General features: G+C 31.6%; 2 long non-coding RNA genes across 2 annotated transcripts; both read left to right on the forward strand.

Moving 5' to 3' along the window:
- The first annotated feature begins 7,206 nt into the window (after positions 1-7,206).
- Positions 7,207-11,944, forward strand: LOC132799979 (uncharacterized). Its single transcript, XR_009634909.1, has 3 exons — positions 7,207-7,463; positions 7,991-8,121; positions 11,187-11,944. It is a non-coding gene; the product is annotated as an uncharacterized LOC132799979 (long non-coding RNA).
- Positions 11,945-13,926: 1,982 nt separating this feature from the next.
- LOC132799994 (uncharacterized) lies at positions 13,927-14,327 on the forward strand. Its single transcript, XR_009634937.1, has 2 exons — positions 13,927-13,983; positions 14,092-14,327. It is a non-coding gene; the product is annotated as an uncharacterized LOC132799994 (long non-coding RNA).
- Positions 14,328-23,674: the final 9,347 nt, after the last annotated feature.

Genomic DNA, 23,674 nt, shown 5'->3' on the forward strand with positions numbered 1-23,674 from the left:
CCGGCCAGAAGGGAGCGTCTCTCCATTCCCGACCAACCCTCAAAATTTCATGACCAACCGACCTGCGACGCGCCCGGATCGGAGCATTTTCCGGCGACGGCACTTTTTCCCCTCCACCACCAGCCACCGCCGTTTGACCCATTTTCAGGCCACACGCGCTAGTCACCCTTCACCATCTCCTCATTTCTGGCCAGCCCACCAAATTTTACGGCCACCGGACCTCCGACGCGCCGGGATCGGAGTATTTTCTGGCGAGGGGCCGAAAACCTTCAAACCCCGATCTCTTCGCCGTCCGGCCTCCGTTTGCCTCACCACTAGTCCCATTGGAACCCTCTCCCCTCGATCTACAAAACCCACAAAAATCTCAGCCATCGGCCACCGGACACGCCGCCGCCGGCGACGGTTGCCGGTTACCGCGACGGCTCGCCGGGAATCACTATTCCGGTGAGTACCCAGTTGCACCGCCAGTCCCTCTCCACTAATTTCGGCCTCCTGAATCCAAATCCGACGTCCTTTTCCTCCAATTCGTGGTGGTTTGGGAGAATCAAGGAGTTGAATTCCGAAAGCTTTCCGGCGAGATTCCGGCCACCTCGGGTCCGATCTGCGGGAAGTAAGACCAAATCCGTGATCCTCGTCACTCAAGCTTCGATTCGGTATATTACTCATCAATTTTAGTTCCCGTTTGTGTTCGCTCCCCAGGTACCCATTTGGGAGTTATTCGATTAAAATATTAATATATTTGGTTGGTGTACTGTGGATGTTTTAGGTGTACGTGGGGGTAGTGGAGTTGATCCTGCGGAGGATCTTAGCTGATATACGTGCTTAAGGTGAGTGACCCACCTTTAAAAATATTTTTGGGGTAATTAATTATATTTAATTGGTGTTTAATTGATATTTGGAATTATGCTCATGTGGTGCAATTTAATTATAATTGTGGAAAATTATTATTTTATTGTGATTTAATTTTATTTATTACGCATGAGCAAGGTATTTTCAGTAATAAATCTTATGTGGTTTTAATATTGTTTTTGGGCATAATTGGTTTAAATATTTTAAGGAAATTATTTGTTTAATTGGTGGTTTAAATTTTATAATTATGCCCGTGGAATATTATTTGTTGGACCTTATGTTACGAGAAAAATTATTTTTATTTGTTATCGATGGTTTCGTACGGGGTATGTTAAAGGAAAATATGTAGGATGGTAAATTTGAAAACTGGTATATTTCCTACGGTGATTTTGAAGAATCGGTACGGTAATAATTAATTTAATAATTATTTTGGACGCACTCATATAGTATTGGTGTTCCGGTGTATATGTAGTTAGCGCGCAAGTTATTATGTCTCCCGTGAGTTACCATTGGACTGAGGGCAGGCAAGTTTGATATTGGCCACAGCCGCCCCCCTCCTTGGCTGGGATGACGGTTTCAGCAGCCGTACTGTCGGGACGCCGAAGTGCCGTATGCAAGTTTCTCTCTTTAACCCCCCGCCAGTCGGTGCTCGGGACGCTGGGTATCAGAGGGCATCACTGGTATATGGTGTGGTACGTCAAGTATAAATTCGAAGATAGAAATTTCAAACCCTAAAGTATTCAAAAATTTCTTATTATATTTTATTACATTTTATTTATATGTGGGGTATTTATTTATTGTTTATCAAATTATTTGATCCCTTGGTTTTCGAGAAATACGATTATCGGGTTTTGTGAAAATGTTTTAAAAAGGGAACATTTCCAACGGAGTGAATAGTGAGGGTTTTGAGAGAAATTATTACTTTCAATTGTTATTAATTATTCATCTATTTAATTGTCGGTATTAAATTAAATTCCCTTATTTGTTATATTATTAATATTAAAAGTGTTCAGTAGATAGGGTCACTCACTGAGATGATTAGCATCTCACGTTTTTAAATTCTGTTCCCTTAGGTGCAAGGAGTGGTAGACGTTCTTCCGGAGCGAACCAAATCTCCGCCGCTATCGTAGTTCGAGAAGTACCTTTGTATTCGTTTATTTCAATTGTAATATTTCTTTCATCCTTGTTGTATTCTCTGTTAAATAGTACTTCATGAAGCTCTGTATACTGTTCTGGACACTTATGTATTATTTATGCACTAGATTACTGTTATTCCTGTGAAATGCTGTAAAATTTATGGAATCAATTTGTAGTATTATGGGAGGAATAAGGGGACGAATATAGAAGTGTGTTTTCAATGCAGGAAAGTTGTGGTAAGTCCAACCCTTAGGGGAAGTTCTGCCGGATTTTCCATTGGAGGGTCCGATAGGGTTTCCCTAGGATCAGGGCTTGTCTAGGATTTCAGTGAGGAATTTTGGATGGGTCTTGACATCAACGATCATATTTTTGAAATGATGCGATTTTGCCTTTGCAGGTGGGACATTATCATAAATAAAGAACTTTGCTAGTAGTCTTCCCAATGTGTTTTTTACACCACCTTTTGTCAATACGTCTTTTATATTTTTTTGTTTTGCACCGGATGACTTATATAATGAAGGTGCAGCTGGAGGAAATTGTTGAGATTGTTGTCTACGAATAGGCTCCCTTACACTTATTGCACGACCGAATTGAGCACATGGTTGACAACCACCTTCTTGAGAACATCCTGATTCTTGACCTCTAGGGTTAAAAAAGTTTGTTCCTTGTTCTTTTTCCCACCTGTCTTGTTTAGATGCACGAACTGCAGCTTTATATGAGTCTCTTTCATCAGGATGCATATCAGCTGGATATATACATATATCATCACCATCATCATCATCATCATAATTACTCCAAGATGGAGCTAAGTTACCCTGTAATTCATTACGAATATCTTCCTACATTGTCTTTTTTTTCAATTTTGCATGTTCTTTCTTTCTCAAATAATTGTAAATCTCTTTTTTCCACTTCTGGAGGTATATTAGGACACTTTTTGACATTACTTTTTGGATCAGAATGTGCTAAATGATACTTTAATCTTGTTGTTGCACCACTTTACATTTTATGGTTACAATATTTGCAAATTGTACCATACTTGTTAACTTCAATTGGAATGCAATGTGACCAAGCTGAATCTACTTTTCCGCTACCACTTTCCATTTTTCCTTTTAATAATCATAAATAATTATTAAGTTAATAATAATATTAATAACAACAACAATAATAAGAAAAATAACAATATTAATAACAAGTAAAAAAAATAATAACAATAATAATAATATCAATATTAATAAGAATAACAATGATAACAATATTAATAATAATAATATAAACAACAAAAATAACAACATTAATAATAATAACGATAATAACGATAATAAAAATAATAACAATAATAATAATAAGTAGAGTAATAACAAATTAATAATATTAATAATAATAAGAGTAGTAACAATAATAATAATAATTATGACAATATTAATAACAATAATAACATCAACAGTAACAACAACAACAACAACAACAATAATAATAATAATAATAATATTTATAAGAATATTAATAAGAATAACATGAATAACAATAATAATAATAACAACATTAATAATAACGATAATAAAAACAACAATAATAACAACATTAATAATAATAAAGATAATAACGATAATAAAAATAATAACAATAATAATAAGAACAAGAATAACAATAATAATAATAATAATAATAATAATAATAATAATAATAAACAACCATAATAGCAACATTAATAATAATAAGGATAACAACAATAACAAATATAATAACAATAATAATAAGAATAAGAATAACAATAACAATAATAATAATTTTAATAATAAAAATAAAGAGCAATAATAACAACATTAATAATAATAAAAATAATAACAACAACAAAAATAAGAAAAATAATAACGATATTAATATTAATAATAATAATAACAATAACAATGATAAGAAGAAGAATAATAATTATAATAGCAATATTTATAATAACGATAATAATAACAACATTAATAATAACAATAATAAAAACAACATTAATAATAATAATAAAGATAATAGCGACAATAAAAATAATAACAATAATAATAAGAACAAGAATAACAATAATAATAATATTAATAATAATAATAAACAACCATAATAACAACATTAATAATAATAACAACAACAAGAATAATAAAAATAATAACGATATTAATATTCATGATAATAATAACAATGACAATAATAAGAAGAAGAATAATAACTATAATAACAATAATAATAATAATAATAATAATAATAACAACATTAATAATAACAATAATAAAAATGACAATAATAACAACATTAATAATAATAACGATAATAAATATAATAACAATAATAATAAGAACAAGAATAACAATAATTATAATTTTAATAATAATAATAAACAACAAATAATAATAAACAACAATAATAACATTAATAATAAGATTAATAACAAAAATAATAATGACAACATTAATAATAATAACAACATCAACAATAATAACAATATTAATAACAATGATAATAACAAAAATAACAATAATAATAATATAAATAATAACAACATTAATAAGAATAATAACATAAATAATAACAATAATATATTACATTATAAAGCAAAATTAATTTTATATTAAATCAATTATATGGTGCATATCTTATACATATAGTTAACTTTATGTTAAATAATAAGCATAATTTTAATAATATTTGTTATTAAAATGCTTACTTTTGAGGGTCAAGAAATTATGAATCGAGACTTTATTTCCAACGTGGATCTTCCAAAATCGGTGGCACCCAGGACAGAAAATTCTCCCCCCCCCCCCCCTCTATCGGTGTCGAAGGCGGCAGACAACCGAAACTGTTGGCGATATCTCGCCTGTTTCGTCGACTTTTGCTTCCCTGCCTCCTTCAAGTCTAACAATAATGGCTCTAACATCAACAAAATTAAGTAGCAATTCATGTATCTCCTCGTGGGTTCTGCTATGGTACCCAGCTGGCTTATTGTAACTCCCTTCGGTTTCCTGTGGTTCCTATAATTTTTAAAAAATTGATAAGTGAACGAATATATGGGTAGAAAATATGTTTGGAAACTAAAGCAAAGACTGCTTTTAGAAGTTCATGCAATTTTAGTCTTGAATTTAACAAGTGGCAAATATATGTGTATGGAAGATAAAAGGAGTCAAAAGTTGAAGAAATAGTTGCTAAATAGTTTAGTTGTCATGAATACTACCTCCTATAAAGAAACCCTGCCGGACTCTCAAATCTCCAAGTATTGTCTACGTCTTAGCTTATAGCATTATCTTCGATAATGCTGCAACTCATATTATATGTTTGTGGTTTTTGGTGATATTAAATTCTAACTTTAACTACACAATTTTAGAGATTTTCTATGAACTTAAATTATTATACACTTTGCAAACCTCAACTATTTTTCCTTCTCTCACACATTGACCATGAAAGTTCAAGCTGATTTCTTACACACCGAGAAAACAAAAAGATTCATATGATTGGTAATTGAAAAGACTATATATCATCTATAATAGATACACCACAGAAAAGAGTATGGTGCTTTTATACCTGATGTGTGAAGCAAATAAGAGCAGCGGCCTCATGTGCCCATGAGTAACTCAAAGATAAATCTCTTGCAAAGCCCTTCTTAATTGCTTCCATACTTAAAATTGTGAATATGAACAAGAGACTAATTAAACCAGCAACTACAAAAAGATTGAGATAATCCCTAAAATAAATTCTTATTATTTGGCTTTTGTTCTTCCTCGTTGTCGAAGAAAGAAAAGAGCTATGATGGGTAAGTAGGCTATGGTAGCTTGAAGGAGAAACCGCAGACGGTGATTTCCTTTTTTTTTTTTTTTTTTTTGGTGTAGATATGTTTTAATACAATTATAAATCTAAAAATAAAAACTAATTAATTTAATTAATTGGGAGTTTTATTAATGACGTAGCATTATTAGGTGAAATGTCATGTGAGATACCATGTCATTTGGGTTATATTTTGGTTAAATTTTTTATATCCATAGCATTATTGAAAAAAAAAATTATTCAATTAATAATTAGGATTCAAAGCTTCCAACCCAAAGAGCACAAAAATTAGAGGCCACTTTGTTACATGCATGTTTTTATTTATTTATTTATTTATTTATTAGTTTATTTTTGGTATTTGTTTGTTATTATTATTTAATTGCATTTAATTTGCTTACTTCAAGTTAGGGCTATGGTGGTTTATTTTTGCTTATTGAAAAATGATCTGAACTTCAAATTGCCACCCTCAAAATGGCAAAATAAAAAAATAAAAATAAAAAATGCGATATCTAAATAGATGATGTTTGTCTACTATGCTGTTTAACATGGAATTAATTTCATTTATACCTTTTGAAATTTATGGCTATTTTAAATCATATGTAGAAGTTTAATAATTTTTAACAATATCCTTTATTAATTAATTTTTGTTAGATTTAATTGCAAAAGATAAATTTGCAATTGAACATATTAAAAATTTAAAAATTTAAATGTTTTATCTTATCTTCATTGAAAAATGTGAAATATAAATATAATAATAATAGTAATAATAATAATAATATTTCTCTTAATTTTTAATAATAATAATAATAATAATTTTTCTCTTAATTTAATTAAAAATTATTATTTAATAATAATAATTATTATTATTATTATTTAATAATAGTAATAATAATAATAATAATATTTCTCTTAATTTAATTAAAAATTATTATTATTATTATTATTATTACTATTTTTATAAAATGAAGGGAAAAAGAAAGTTTGGTGGCGCCTTCCTCTCAATTGTGTTTGGGTTTTCATTTTTTTTTTCTTCTTCCTTTTTTATTTTATTTTATTTTTTCCTTGTGTTTCCTCTCCTTTCTCTATGTTTCCTCTTCTTCTTCTTGTATAATGGTTCTTCTTCTTCTTCTTCTTTTTCATTTGAGTTTAGGTTTTGTTTTTCTTGGGTTTTTTTTTTTTTTTCTTTTTATTCATACGTACCCATCCTTCTTCATTTGGATCAGTGTTTACTTTTGGGGGAATTTGGCCCAATACCCTTGTTTTAAAGGCTCTAATGAAAACTACCCACCCGTTTCCAACCTTTTTTGTTTTACCCTTCTATTTTCAAATATCCCCATATTACCCTTTGCAAATGTGAAAAAGGAAGAATGAAGATGTCAGGTTACGTCATTTTTCCCCTAAACGGAGCACGAGGAAGAAGAGGAAGAGAAAGTGAGAGAGAATGGCGAAGCGTTTTGGGACAATCGGAGTCCTTCAGGAGGAGGAGCGAGTGGAGGAAGCATCCAAGGCTCAGCAATCAGCTCTGTCATGCCTTTCTCGGTCTTAGCCTCAGAGTCGACGAGCTAGTCTACAACAAACTCCTCCTTCCTCTTCTTCTTTTGCTTCTTCTTCTTCTCACCACTCTTCCCATTCCTCTGCTTCTCACTGACTCACTGAGACAACTAAAACAATAACCTCATCAGGTGACGATGATCATTCAGCCCCCTTAAATCTTCTTTTACTTTTTGTTCCGTTCAGTTTTTTGGGTCTGCTTTTACTTTTGTTTTTATTAGCTGTTCTGGAAATTTTGTTGATTATTACAATTGAAAATATTAAGTTAATGGATCTTATACATGGGATATAGTAATTATTAATTACTGAACTTGTTTTTAGAATGCTATTATTTTTGGGTTTTATTATTTGGGGCCAAAATCATATGCATTTTAACTGTTTGTTGATATGTTTTATTGGGTTGCGTGTGTGTGGTAGAAATTATATAATGCTTTTGCTCATACAAATGAAGAGAAAATTTTAGTAGTGAAGCTATTCCATAACCTGTTCTGTTAAAGTCTTGGATGTGTCTATATATGCTCAGATCTTCCTAAGATCTTATTATTGGCTATTTCCTATACGTCAATTACGAATTTCAATCTCCAGTTCCTCTAATCTAAGAAAATTTTATCATATATAAATACATGATATGTTGATATACTTTTAATTGGTATTTTAGGATGATGGATCTGTTATATGTATATTTTCTCTTTCTAGAAGTAATGCCCAAGATGGACATTTAGCTGCTGGTCGTAATGGTGTAAAGCGCCTCAGAACTATAAGTTCTCATCTGTTTTACTCTTTCATGTGGTTAGTATTTTTCTTGAGAAAGTTCTTATTCTCTTTGGTTTCTTGGATTGGTTTAAATATTCTTCTATTAGCAATTTTCAATATTTTGGTTGCTACTTTTTTGAATTTAGATATTAGCGGACTGATGCATTGTGGATTTTCTTGTCACATACACCTATCAAAATCAAAGAGGGAATTGATATGAAAGATTCTCACATCCTTGAAATTTGAAATCCAATAATCTGATAAAATTTAAGTGTAATATTTTTGAAAAAAAATGTTTAAATTTTTGATTTTATCAAGCATTAACTCAACATGGTTGTTTTTTCAGAGTCCATAGATTTTGTTTGATAGTATGCCTATTTTTCTAAAGCTTTAATACATGTTTTGTTTCCCTGTCTAGCTACTTTATCCTTCTGTTACTAGCCTTCTGTAAAGGAATTTTTCTGCGATACCTACTAGTATAAAAAGGTCACATTTGTTCTTTTCAGGTCAAACAACCAAATATTTTATCATTCCTTTATAGTATGGATACTAAAACTTTTTGTGGTAATACGACAAAGGTTGCTATCTATATTGTCATAGAGCCTGTTGTTCCACTATTAGAAAAGATCAAGGAACTAAATTTGGAAGGTACATAAAGGTATAAACAATCTGGTCTTCCTGGTTGATATTGGTTGTTTGATTGGATTAATCTGATTGCATTATACACGTAATTCTTCTTGTGCTAAAAAATGTTTAAGGTACTTGCATTAATGGTGATAGCATATGAAGAATCTTGGAGAATTTAAAACTACTCTTTGACTTTTTCTTTTGAAAATGGGAAATCGAAATCAATATTAGCCACCCGTTTAGTAGGTTATTGGAAACTCTTCCTGGCTAACTTGGTTTCTTTGATTCATTTAGAGAATATGTTCTATCAGTGTGATGTTAACTTTTGTTTTAGTGCTTCTCTTTATTTAAAAATTGAAATTTCCATCTAAATGCAAACAGTAACACGTAATATCTTTTGGTTTCTTTGTATGATTGTGCATACATAGGACGTGTGCCAATCCTGTTTATCACCATCTTGAACAATTTTGTAATGATCCTATTCAGAATGGTTTTCAGTGGTTTGGCTAGGAATATAGATTGAAGAAAATGGAGAGGAAAGTGAAGTAATAGAACTCAACTACAAAAACTATTGTCAAATATTTGTTAAGGCTGTTGAGTATTTGCACTGATGCCTTTTAATGTTTTCTCCAAAATAGTTTTGTCCTACAAACAATTGGAATTCTGAAGCTGTTGTTAATTAGATTTTCTATATCTATTCTTCAAGTTTTTGAGTCCACTTTCAGCTGTTCCTTTGGTAGCTTTAGTTGGATTTGAGCTCTACAAGTTAAGTTTTCCTGGGGTAGAGTTATTCTGCAGCATTAATCATGGTTTACGAAGTGAATTGTTTAGTGATATTGTTTTCAGTGCCTTTCTTTGAGTTCTATGAATGAGTTTTTCGATTTAAAGTATTTGCATTCGTCCGCTTCATAACACTTAATATCCAATGTAAATGCACTTTGTTTTTCCTTTATTTTTTTGTATCAGCATGCATTTTTCTTTCTATTTTTATTTATATTATTATTATTACTTTAATATCTTTTATTCAAGTAAATTATTCTTGTGTCAAAGAGATACTTCACAAATATTGTTCTCCATTTTCTTTGTTGATATTTTTTGTATTTATCCCCTTCTAATTTAGTCATTTCTCATACATGTTTATTGATTTAAACTGTCCATTGGGGCTTTCATTTATTGATTTAACTCAAACTCCAGTTATGATGTTGTGGAATCATTTCCCTCTGCACTTCATGTTAAAAGATGCAATGATAGGTTAACGTATGATAATAATAGAAAACTATGGGAGCTATGCAAGGAAGACATTTTATATGAGTTCCTCGGTTTGGCTGCGAATCAATTATGCTTTTTGGAAGTTAGCCACCACTATATTATCTATTGTATTGACAAATACACACACATTAAGGGGAAAAAAGCCAAGAAAATATATTAGAAAACAGGCAAAATCACAATGAATGTAAAATAAGGTGTTCATATGAAAAAAGGAGTAAACCAATTGAAATTGCACAAATAGATATCAACATTTACATGCACTTCAAAATTTAGATGTTGCTTTTCCTCATTTCATCGTTAGCTAGACTAAAAAATTTAGATGTTCTGAATTTTGGAGGTCCATTTGGCTCCTATATTGGTCAAAGTAGTGCAATAGTATTATTACTTATATTCTTCTTGTTCAGTTCATATTTGCTGACCTTCAAATTAAGGTCAACATTGAGTTCCTTTCATTGTTGTATATTTGTACATTCTACACACAGGGAGTTGGCATTTTGATCTCTGACTTGGTTGGAACTATTAATGGATCCTCATTATCTGTATAACACACAGGGAGTTGGCTTTCTACTTTATTTTACTGAACCACAGAATTTCCACCTTTATCTAAGAACCTTTTTTCTCCTGTGCACTTAATAACTAGTTTTTAGGATTTTAAAAATTAAGCAATTTATTTGTCACATGTTCTGAAACATTGTTAATTTTTAAGAAATGCTCAATCCTCCCTGCTATTTGTTATGTGGGATGAACTTTTTTCTCTTTAGGGTGAAAGGAACTGGTGGAAGATTATTCACTCAATTGTATTTGTGTTGTCAGCATATTATGATATCATGAAGCTCTTTCACTTTAGGTTTCTATTCAAAATTTTAAGGACCACAAGGACCACAGCTGTTGTGGTTTGGATTATTGGTAGGTCCATGGTAGGAGCCGCATTTGATGATTATTATCTTCTTGGGGACATATGAAATGTTTTATATGAGAAGTCTACTTGCTGTTGATGTTTTATGATATCTAAATATCCACAGTTATAGTCTTTAGTTAACTTTTAATGCTTTTATTATGTGATTACTGTGTTTAATATTATATTGGTTTTGTTATAATTTAGCAGTTTTTTTTCCTTGTGTTAGAAGGCATGGTCTACTATAATTATCATGAGGAGGAAGGGCAATACTAGAGTTTGTAATGTTTTTGAGCTGTTTTGTTTGCAGACATGATTGAAGAATTAATCAACAAGGGGTATGAACGTCGAAATAACGCAGCTGCAATGCAAACTCTTGTTACTAATTGGTTGGAAAATATCATGCAAGAGCGCTCAAATAATGGCAGAGGCTTACGTGTTATTCCATTGAACTTATACAAGTTTCAAATTGTTGGCTATGGCATGTTCGTTGGAGTAGTCAACTTAGAAAATAAGACATGCTCATGCAAGGAATTCGACATTGATGGATTTCCTTGTGTCCATGCAATTGAAGCATGTAAGCATCGACATATTTCTCCATATATCCTTTGCTCGGTGCATTACTAAGTTGACTCACTCTGTGACGCATATTCGGAAACCATATATCCTCTTGGAGATAAATGTCAGTGGTATGCTCGAGATGATGTCATAAACCAGCTTGTACTTCCACCTAAGATTGGCAAACAGTCAGGAAGACCAAGAAAGAAGAGGATTCAATCTCAAGGAGAGGAGCATCTTCAATATAGATGAAGGGGATGCAAACAGATTGGTAACAGCAGCCGATCATGCTCGGCTGCCGTACCTCTTGATCGCACTACCAACCAACAGCACCATTCAACTGAAGGACCATAAATTGCTCTACGCTATATTAAGCCAATGGGGGCATGTTATGCGGTATTCGTGTGTTATGCAATGTAGTAGGGAATGCAATTAGTAGCTCAACTGCTAATATGTGTTTTGGCATAATAGACGTTGGTTTTATGTGTTCTTTTGTTGTCAAATTCATCTGTCGTATGTTTTGATAACATATCATTCCGTGTTCAGTTTTTGGTTCAGTTGTTTGTATGTGTCTTACTATTGCATGGATGATATTACTGCCCAATGGTAATGACCGATGCATCGTCGGTAATTGACATTTGTACACCGTCGTAAAAGAATCACCACAATTCCATCCGGCAACTTGAATCATGTGTGTTCCAACCAATAACATGCTAAATGTAGCATTATTAATGATAAATTCTGACAAAGTAAGCGATCAAACGGCATTAAAAAATGACAACGTTCAATTTGTTTTTTATTCAAAAATTACCAAAGGTTTCGTCGGTAATTACCAAGACCCCCATGGCAATCACATTTTACAAATTTTTTGGGCCCCACAAGTCCCATAATGTGTGTTGAATGCAAAAACATGCAGAATATGGATTCTAAAATTATCCCAAGGAGAAAAAATCCCAAAATTGCTTGAAAATTTGTCAAATTTTCCAAAAAAAATACGATGATTGTAGACCTTCGGTAATTCCCGATGAAAACGACGGTAACCAACATATACCCTCTGGAAAAATTACCGAAGGTTTCGTCGGTAATTACCGAGACCCTTATGGCAATCACATTTTACAAATTTTTTGGGCCCCACAAGTCCCATAATGTGTGTTGAATGCAAAAACATGCATAATATGGATTCTAAAATTATCCTAAGGAGAAAAAAATCCCAAAATTGCTTGAAAATTTGTTAAATTTTCCAAAAAAATACGATGATTGTAGACCTTCGGTAATTCCCGATGAAACCGTCGGTAACCAACATATACCCTCTGGAAAACTTACCGACGGTTTCATCGGTAATTACCGAAACCCCTATGGCTTTCACATTTTACCAATTGTTTGGGCCCCACAAGTCCCATAATGTGTGTTGAATGCAAAAACATGCAGAATATGGATTCTAAAATTATCCTAAGGAGAGAAAATCCCAAAATTGCTTAAAAATTTCTCAAATTTTCCAAAAAAATACGATGACTATAGACCTTCGGTAATTTCCGATGAAACCTTCGGTAATTTTTCCAGAGGGTATATGTTGGTTACCGACGTTTTCATCGTGAATTACCGAAGGTCTACAGTCATCATATTTTTTTGGAAAATTTGACAAATTTTCAAGCAATTTTGGAATTTTTTTTCCTTAGGATAATTTTAGAATCCATATTCTGCATGTTTTTGCATTCAAAACACATTATGGAACTTGTGGGGCCCAAAAAATTGGTAAAATGTGATTGCCATAAGGGTCTCGGTAATTACCGACGAAACCGTCGGTAATTTTTCCAGAGGGTATATGTTGGTTACCGAGTTAACTCCTCGCGCCCCTGCCGCCGTTTCTAGGACCGACCGACGCCTCACCTGCACAGGTACCTACGTAGTGTAGTGTCGGTCGCACATTCAACATAGCCTTTTCATCGAGAATTACCGAAGGTCTACAGTCATCATATTTTTTTGGAAAATTTGACAAATTTTCAAGCAATTTTGGGATTTTTTCTCCTTAGGATAATTTTAGAATCCATATTCTGCATGTTTTTGCATTCGACACACATTATGAGACTTGTGGGGGCCCAAAAAATTTGTAAAATGTGATTGCCATAGGGGTCTCGGTAATTACCGATGAAACCTTCGGTAATTTTTCCAGAGGGTATATGTTGGTTACCGACGGTTTCATCGGGAATTACCGAAGGTCTACAGTCATCGTATTTTTTTGGAAAATTTGAGAAATTTTTAACCAATTTTGGGATTTTCTCTCCTTAGGATAATTTTAGAATCCATATTCTGCATGTTTTTGCATTTAACACACATTATGGGACTTGTGGGGCCCAAAAAATTGGTAAAATGTGATTGCCATAGGGCTCTCGGTAACTACCGACGAAACCTTCGGTAATTTTTCCAGAGGGTATATGTTGGTTACCGACGGTTTCATCGGGAATTACCGAAGGTTTACAGTCATCGTATTTTTTTCACTTTAAGCAACCAAGGCAGTCAAGTTATTGCTAATGGATCATTCATTGGTGCAGGTGACCTTTTAGACTTTTAACCTTCTAAGACCTGGGCATAAAAGATTTCTTTTCTGGTTTTCTATGAAGTTGAACTAGGTTTGTGTATGTTTTTATACGATTGTGCAGGAGTCTTTTTGGCATTGTTTGCTAGGTCTATGCAGAGGGTGAAGAAACTTGATAAATTTGAGAAGATGATATGATCTTCCAATATTCAAGTGTATAAAAAAAAAAAATTTATTTTTATTCCATTTCAAAAATGTAATTTTATCCAACAATATAGTATAATATTTTACTTATAGATCCATTGTAGATATACCCATAATCTTTTATCCAACAAATATAATGTTTTACTTATAGATCCATAGTAGATATACCCATAATCTTTTATCCAACAAATAAATGATTGAATTGAGAATGGCTTCATAACCAATTTTTTTTTTGGGAAAATAAATGATTTGAGTTGAGAATGGCTTCATAACCAATTTTTTAGTGGGAAATTGCTTTTTAGTGCAAGAAAAGGAAGATGGCATTTTCACATCACTATGTATATTGACCCACATCGACACTACAAACCATCCACTTATTTGACTTGTTCTTATTTTTTCTCTCTCCTTTTTCGTCAGTTCCTTTCTCTTTTTTCTTTAACAGATTAATAATAGAAATTGCTCATTAGACATAAAGACCTAGTTCTAGATGTATTACCGGTAAACGCTGAAGAATCAAATTGAAATTTAAGCAATAATTCAAGAGTAATCTAGTACGTACAATGACTAGAGAAAGGATACAGAGCATGCAAGGCTTATGGTTTTTGATATAAAATGGCAGAATAAAAGAATGAAATACAAACTACATCTATATATTACTTTGCTTTGGGGCCTTCGCCACTTGGGCGCTTCGCCTCTATTTTCATTTTTGAATTAGAAAGAACGGGGCCTTACTTATTCTGTTCAGGGGGGATGAAAGACAAAGGAAGGGATCAGGGGGCTTTATGATCGGAGAAAGAGTCCAATCATTCCAATTTTGGAAGGAAAGTTTTTTGCATGGCCACGAGACGTTCCACCACGCTTCTACACCAATCAAGGATCAACTCTACATTCTTCATCGCCCATCCTTGTACCAAACACACAGAAAATGTGCCTTGAAAGCAATGGAAGTTAGAGGGGTGAAAGGGTTACCAACAATTGCCAAATATGCAATTTGAGGCATATGATTATATGACAGTTACCCTCACAAAGCTTGCAACTGCATTCAGCTTTAACATGCTCAAACAAATTTTTGTTTTGTTTAAAATATAACAGGATATGTAAGTAATTTTTTTTTGTTTTAAGGTTAAAATAGATATTGAGGGGTAGAAAAAAAAAAGATATCAAATGAAGGGGCAAAAATCGTTAACCTCCTCCCTATGAGGGTATTGGGCCAAATTCCCCTTACTTTTGTGGATTTCTACTTCTTCATCTCTACAAATTGGCATAAAGTAGAGCAAGTTTTATATTCTTCTTTAATTTAAATTTTTTTTTTTTGAGTTATGGCATTTTTTTCTTATTTGTTTATTTGTTAAGTTTGTAAATTTTATAATGAAATTATAAAGAATTTGTTGACTAGATATAGTTGAGATTTGAGATTGTCACGGATATAGTTGCAGAAGAAGAAAATTCAGATAGAAATATATGTTTAGTCTTAACTCTTATTTTAGGTAGGCAAAAACAAAAATTGGATTATAATGGGGATCGTATCTTGCTGATCGGATTTCAGTCTTTAGTTTCAATCTTTAGAACTCTATTTTATGTTGGATTTCTCTTGCTCCTCATCCTTCATATATTATTATTATTATTTCTTTTTTTGGTTCATCTTTTCTCGTAACTTATTCATCCCCTATTTGTATATACAAAAAACAAAAAATAGATGATGATTTTTTTAAAGATATTTTCGTACATAATTACATTCAATTTTTTATTTTTTATACTGATATGTGTATATATATATATATATATTGTGAATAATGCGTTAAAAAAGCTAACTAAAAAGCTATTTATTATATGTTTATTATAGTTTCTATTTTTAACCATTGAAATAACAAAAAATAAAAAAATAAAAAAAAGGATGAAACTACTAAAAACGAAAATAAATAATTTTTAATGGAAATCTGATGTATATGTAAAAGAAATGTTAAGATACTAAAGAAAAAAATAACAAGTGAAAAAATTAATTGGAAGACAACTGAAAAGAAGTTGAACAAAGGGAGAAAAAATAAGTAGTAAAAAAATTAAAAATAAATAAAATTTTCCCTTTTGTATATTTTAGTTGTTGAAACATATAATAAAGGGAAAAGTAGTTAGTATTTGAACATTTTAATTGCCTCCGATCTCTATACACAAATTAAATCAATAACCAAAATATATAAATAAATTATAATGGATATTAGAAAAAAATAAAAATAAAAAAATTGAAGGAAATTTTACATGTAAAAAAATGTTGAGGGGTAAAAGAAAAATAATAATAAGTAAAAAAAAAAATTTGAAAGAAAGAAAAAATAAGATGAAAAAAAGGAGAGAATAAAAATGAAAAAAACAAAAATATTAGTTAAAGTGTACAAAATTTTTCCATTTGTATACAGCAGAAAATAAAAATTTTAGAAAATAGAAGATAGAAAATATGAAAAATTTTAATTTTAAAAATAATATATTAAATGAGTAGAGGATATAAATATATTTTTAGGAAATTTGAGTGAGGGTTTTTTGACATTTTACACCATCAATTTGGAGAGAGAGTGTCACGTAAAAGGGTAACAACAGGGTACCTTTTTGAAATCTCAAAACTTTGGGTATGATTTTAAATAGGGACAAACCTGGGGTATAAGTGAAATTAACCCTTTAGCATATTATACTAGTTACACAAAAGTTTCACCATTGACTTGCACTTCTTTAGTTTCAAGAAATTATCTTGTATTGGTTTCAAAAATGTTTCTGCTTTCACAGTCTTCCTCTTCCACAGCTAAGAAGTAAGAAGTTTCTTCATCTTCATTCATAGCATTTCCTAAAATTTCAACAATCTCTAATATTCCAGTTCCAATTACCTATCTTTAATATGATTCAACAATCTTATCTAGAATACCATAGATAAAAAACATACTTATCTCTAACTGGTCTAATAATTTCCCCTGCTCCTTCCAAATCTCCTTTCCCTTTCAATGATTCCAAACGAGCATCCAAACAATTCTTGCTCGGATTCCAGATGGACCCGGCAACATAAATTTCTTCTTTTCATAGCTTCAGCTGCCTTTTGCATATGATCATGTTTAAAATAACCTGTTGCCAAATAATGCCATGTCTTTGCATTACATCTGGCTCTCCCCACTTTTCAATCACCTTGTAAAAGAAGGCTTTAGCCTTTTCAGTAAGACCTTTTTCTGCAACAAGCATCAATCAACAAGTTTGAGATGCCAATATCATAGCTTAAATTCCTGGATTCCCATTCCTTGATGATTTTACAGCACTTTCAATATCATCCAACTTCAAGAAAAAGGTTGTAATGCGAATATAGCTCTGAATGGCAACATTAGCGTATGTGTCATCCACATAGATATCTTTGAATAAAAAAATCTAATCAATAATAAGTTTAAGAAAAATAAGCTGAATAAGATAGATAAATTTCCAAGAACCATAGCAAATCCAAAAACTTCAAAAGTTGGAATGGTTTATCTGCTGCTAAGGCTTTAAGGTAAAAAAGCCGAATAAGATGGATAAATTTCTGAAAGCCTTTGCACATCCAAAACTTCAAAAAGTTAAGATAGCTTTATTAGCTGTTGCAAGTTGCATTTGCAAGTGAAGACCAATAATTCATCTTAAAATAAGCTGAAAGCCTGGCCAATTTAAAAGATTGTTGATTGATGCTACCTGGAGAACATTCCCATAATTATGAATTTCATGACTTAAACAATCTCATCATAATTGACTTTCACGTAATTGCTTTACTTGATGGAAGTTTCCAAATCAGTTTCATAATGGTACATGTGGGTCCCAAAAAAAACAAAGCCTCATAGTCATAGGATATTTGAATTCTCCAAAAGCACACTTTGTGTAATTAAGAAATAAGATGTTCACTTCTACTTGAGAGTAGTATGCTACCTCAATCTAAGGATTGATGATAGAATGCAAATAAAGTCACCATTTTCAACGAGAAAAATAAGGATATTGAAGTGCATAAACAATGATCGTTGTACAATCTGCCTTACCAAAGAATGTCAATTCCCATGTAAAATGCTAACACTACTATATGATATGAAACAAAGTCATAATTTTGCTTTTTATTTTTTTATCAAATATATTAATAATGATTGTTTAGGTATCTTTGAAAGATAGATTATTTATTCTTGAAGGCGAAATGGCTATCTTTGAAAGATAGATTATTTATTCTTGAAGGTGAAATGGCTGGTATATATTAAGAAGTTAAAGACTTAAGAATCTATATGTTTAAAAGGCTTGCAAGATTAGAGAACAACTTGATAGGCTGATGGAGCAAAGCAGTATCGAGTCTGAGTTCAGGTAATAATTATGTTTATTATTGACTCATATATTTTTTTATTAATTGTGTTTATTGTTAAAACTAATTGTGTTTATTATTGACTCATTTAGGATGACAATGATAACCAAAGGCCATATAATGACTTCTCAAGCCCCGATTTAGGGTGTTTGGGTGCTTTGGAAGTGATGACACTCCCGGTTTAGGAGATAAAAAGATAACAAATTTAGGAGATAATGCCACTGCCATTGTGGGAGATGAGAGGAGAACAAATTTGAAAAGGTGATGCACTATCAGTTTGGGAGATTGGAGGAGAGCAGAACTTGAAGCTGATATCGGTTTGGGAGATAAAAGGAAAGAAGAGTTGGGGCATGATGCCACCTTTACTGATATGCAAGTGGAAGCATGTCTATTTGATAAATAGTCACTTCTATCAGTTTTGGATGATACAGAAAAAATATTGAGATTATCAATACAGTGTCTGCATTGAAGTTTCTCACTAGGAGACATACTATAATGGTAGTAGCTACTAAACAGTTGTTAAAAATTGGGAGACATGATAGAAAGACATAATTACTATTCGTACTCCATATAGTGTTTGATGCATACGTCAAAAACTACAATGCACTTTACCTCAACCATTGTCTATTTTAAAGTTTGTCCCATACAAATCAATATCAACTAAAACTGTCAAAAAATTTTATTGATATATGAAGATGGGTGATCATGCACTGGAGGTGGAAATGGACATTTTTTGTGCTAGTAAGGATTTTTTTGATAGACGTCTAAAGAGTGAACAGTGGCTAATTCATGATGTAGGTACAACTGTTCCATTCTTTATTTATTAGTTTTGCTAAACTTTCATGACCGTTAAACCTTTTATAGTTGTAATTTGAAATTAACTTGTATTTTACTGCAGCATTTGGAAATTATGCCTTATTTATTTCAAGTACTTACCTATCGATACCCTGATATCTTTGATCCTAGTTTCGAGATGATTGATGGTAAATTTTCAATAAGTGATTTGTTTTCTTGGTTGCTGTATATTTAGTTATTTACTAATGGATGCTGGTTTTTAGGAAGGGAGGGGCGGGTGCATGTTTTTTGTATCATATATATTTTCTTATATAATGAACCACTGTGATAATTTATTTTCTTGTAGGGATATATTAAGACGTCTAATATAAATTCAATACAAATCCATTTAGATATGTGTTCCCAGATGAAATGCAAATATATGTTTTGGGGCTCCGAACGAAGGGGTTCAAGCCGTGGAAAAGTTTAAATCATATATAAGCAAAATTACCTAACTGTTCAATGTTCACTGTTTATTGATTTATTTTCTTAACTTTTTCATGTATTGTCTTAACAGTTAGTAGTAATCTTAAATAAGGGAAACATGCATTGGTTTTTAGGATACCTAGATTTAAAGAGCAATATATTACTATATATGATTCGTATAAGGTTGGAAAATGAAACAAAGGGGTGGCCTATTTCAAGAAATTATGCTACATGTCACCTTATTTATTGCGTTTTGCTTGCTTCTATAATGGTTGAATTTTGTGGACTTAGTTGATGAGTTCACCTGCGCATTAGCGGAAAATTGTCCACAACAAACTAAAGGGTAACTAATCCAATACTCACATGTTTGCTAATTAAATTTTAGCTATTGAATATGGATATAATTATGTTTTTGTTTTGTTGTAATAATAAATCTTTTTCAATGGTGACTATGGGATTTTTATGCTCAAATGCATAGAGTTTTTGAATGCTAGACTATCGTCAAATTTCACACAAGAGGACATGTTATTTTTCAGAAAGAAATATGCTCAAGAGATTTAAAATAAGGAACTTAATATATGAATTAGGTAGTAACAAAACCTAAAGGTAATATAGTAGATTTGCGAAAGGTTTTTGCTATTGATAATAGGTTATGGAGTTTATACTAGATAAATTTTGATAACTTAGGTACCTAGCAATCCTAATTTAGTGGATATATTCGGTTTTTATATTTTTGATCTTGTTGGCAAACTGTAACACTCATTTGTAAAGGATGTAGTAGGATTGTGTTTATGAAACATTGAAATACAATTTTTGACTAATATTATAATTTCTCTAACGAAGTTACATAACACTTTGATTATCCACAATCATATGTGAAACTTTAAAACTTCATTATCACAACATAATTTTTGTTACTATGGAGTAAAGTATATATTCATGAGACAACATAATTTTGAAAATACATGAACTTAAATTGTATAATAGTAACACACTAATATAAAAATCACTAATGCGAAGCATCTCCATTAGGTATACTATTCTCACATATATCATAAGATAATGGATTCGTACATCTCTACCTATTATGTCAACACTACAGCATCGGCTATATCTACATTTAATAACATCTTCACCTTGAGTTCCTTAGCCTACCAGCTTGCCTATGAGTCCATCTCGATGGAAGAACAATATGACTTGACACATCACTTGATGCCATTATTTTTCATCTAAAAGAGGGTAAATGGACTCTGCACAAGCTGCACGATATGCATGCTACAAAGAGTAATTTTTCTTTCTCTGTAAGCAGCAATACAATGATCATAAGGATATTGATCAGGATCGAAGACTTTGCAAAAGCATGCTTTTAATTGAAGGTTAATTGTGCTCTTCAAACTCCCATCTTCCATAAAAAAAACTCATACATATTAACGGCCTTCACACTCAACTTGATAGACTCAAAATTTCAGAGTTTGAGTTCATTTTCCATAAACTTAGTTACAAACTTTGTCAATTTTGCACTTGCATTTTGTTGTTCATAAACCACCTTTGTAGCAAGCCCGTATGTGCTCAATTAATGATATTATTGGTATCTTTTTATCATCTAACAAAATAACATTCATGCTTCTGCAATATTTGTGGTCAAAATAGTATACTTTTTATGTGGAGAATGAGAACAACCCATTTAGTAGGGTTACAAGCTCTGGTATACTGGGCAATCCTTTTTTTTTTTCCTCTCAATTTTCCTTATATAAAACTCAAAATCCTCAACTAAATATGTTTTAGTTGTGAGAAAGAAACACTGTATTATCGTATTATCATCTTTTGCATATTTGTTAGCCTTAATATTTCTACTTATGTGGTACAGGCATAGGCCATGGTATGCATTGAAAAATACTTTGCATATTGACTTTTTAATAGCTGGGTGTCTATCACTCACAAACACCAAATCTAGGAAATCTTCGATAGCATCCTTAAGATTTTAGAAAAACCAAGTATATGCTTGCTTGTTCTCTCCATCTCCAATGTCGAAATCCAAAAGATATATTTGCTCATTGCTATCCATGACTACTGCAATATATATGTATCCTTTGTATTTCCCTTTCAAAGTAGTCGTATCAACATCCAATACAAGTTTTGTGTGGGATATAAATCCCTAATGCTTGCTCCAATTGTCATGAAAAAAAAAAAATACAAAATGGTTAGCATTGTCGATTTTTATACCTGTCAGAGTCCCAGGATTCTTTGACTCTAACTTATAACAATAGGCTTGTAATTTAGCAAAATTCTCATTAGGAGATCTCCTAACACTGTTAAGTTCATATTCTCTATCTCTCCATGCTTTATTATAGCTTATATTCAACCCATATTTTTGTCGAAAGTCATGTTAAATTTCTTTGCATTATTAAATATTTTTTACAGTGAAGATTTTCTCATTTTACAATTTGGTCACACGCAAAAACCATACAAGTATTTTCCAAACACACAACCTCATGTTGTTGTGTAGTTAACCTTGTCATTTTAAACTCTTTATTTGCACACGTGCAATGAATACTTAATTTATTATGTAACTCACTTTTGTTATGAAATATCTGTCCAATTACAATACTCTTGCAGTGTGTAAAATTTGATGAAACCATGGCTATAGAACTAATTCAATGGCTTGATAAAAAGTGGTCACTTGTAGCACGATGAGCCCTAATATCATGAACTCCTTTGTCATTCATTTCGTGATACATATCACTTTTATCGTCTTGCAACTCACATTCAAATTCTACATCATCTAATCAATATCATCCAACTGAATACTAAAATTATCCCCTTCTATATTGTAGTTCTTATACTTTTATTAATATTATGCAACCGTTCATATTCTTGGTCATAAAATTGCTCAGCAAATCACCTCCAACATCAACTCCTTCATCGATTTAAATGATGTCCAAGGCCTATGGACATTAACTTCATATTTCAATTGAGTTTCAGGAACTACACGGTCATGAAGTGTAGCCTCAATAGGTTGAGATTCGAAGGATAAATGATTACTCCCATTATCCAAAGCAAATGCGGTTTCATGAGCTTTTCTAGATACTTGTTTAACTTTGGAAATTACCTTAACATATAATAGAGGTCGTATTATCGTCATCCGAAGCAAAGGCGGTTTCATGAACTTTTCTAGATACCTTTTCAACTTTGGAAATTACCTTAGCATATAATGGAGGTCGTATTATTGTCATTCCTTAAATCCTTCTTCTTGAAGAAAGTATTTCACATCCCTATGATTACTAATTCTATAGGATCCAACTTTTCAGCATATTGTCCATATATTTATTTTAGTTTTATCAAATATTCATTTCGATCTATCTTAATGGAATTAAAAATCTCATCTTCTAACTCCGATTGTGTGCATCTTTTCTTGATAGAAACCCTTCTATTTTTACTAGTTTGATACTTCTAAAAACCACCATCATTTCTCACAAATGTTTCATCGTATAAAACAGCAATGACAATATCCTTATCTTCCATTTCAATAAAAAAATAAATAAATAATGTTGAAATAAATTGATAAATTTATAAATATGAATAATACTAATATAAATACATTAGCAGTCTTGGAAAAACAAATGCTTTTTTTTTTTCCTATCAAATCCAACATTTTCCCACAATAAATCGGTGGAAGACAACAAAAACCAATGAATCAGCGAAAAATTGGTAGAGAATAGAGGAAAACTAGCAAAACCCAGCAAACTACAGGAAAATTAGTGGAAAATAGTGGAAAACTAGCAAAAATGGCAAACCAACAAAAAATTGGTATAAAACTGTGCAAAGCTAGCAGAAATAAGCAAACTAGCAGAACATGGAAAAATTGCATTTTTGTCACCTATTTTCCTATGGTTTTACTAGTTTCGCGATT

This window comes from Ziziphus jujuba, chromosome 11 (genome assembly GCF_031755915.1).
Source record: "Ziziphus jujuba cultivar Dongzao chromosome 11, ASM3175591v1".
Classification (NCBI taxonomy): domain Eukaryota; kingdom Viridiplantae; phylum Streptophyta; class Magnoliopsida; order Rosales; family Rhamnaceae; genus Ziziphus; species Ziziphus jujuba.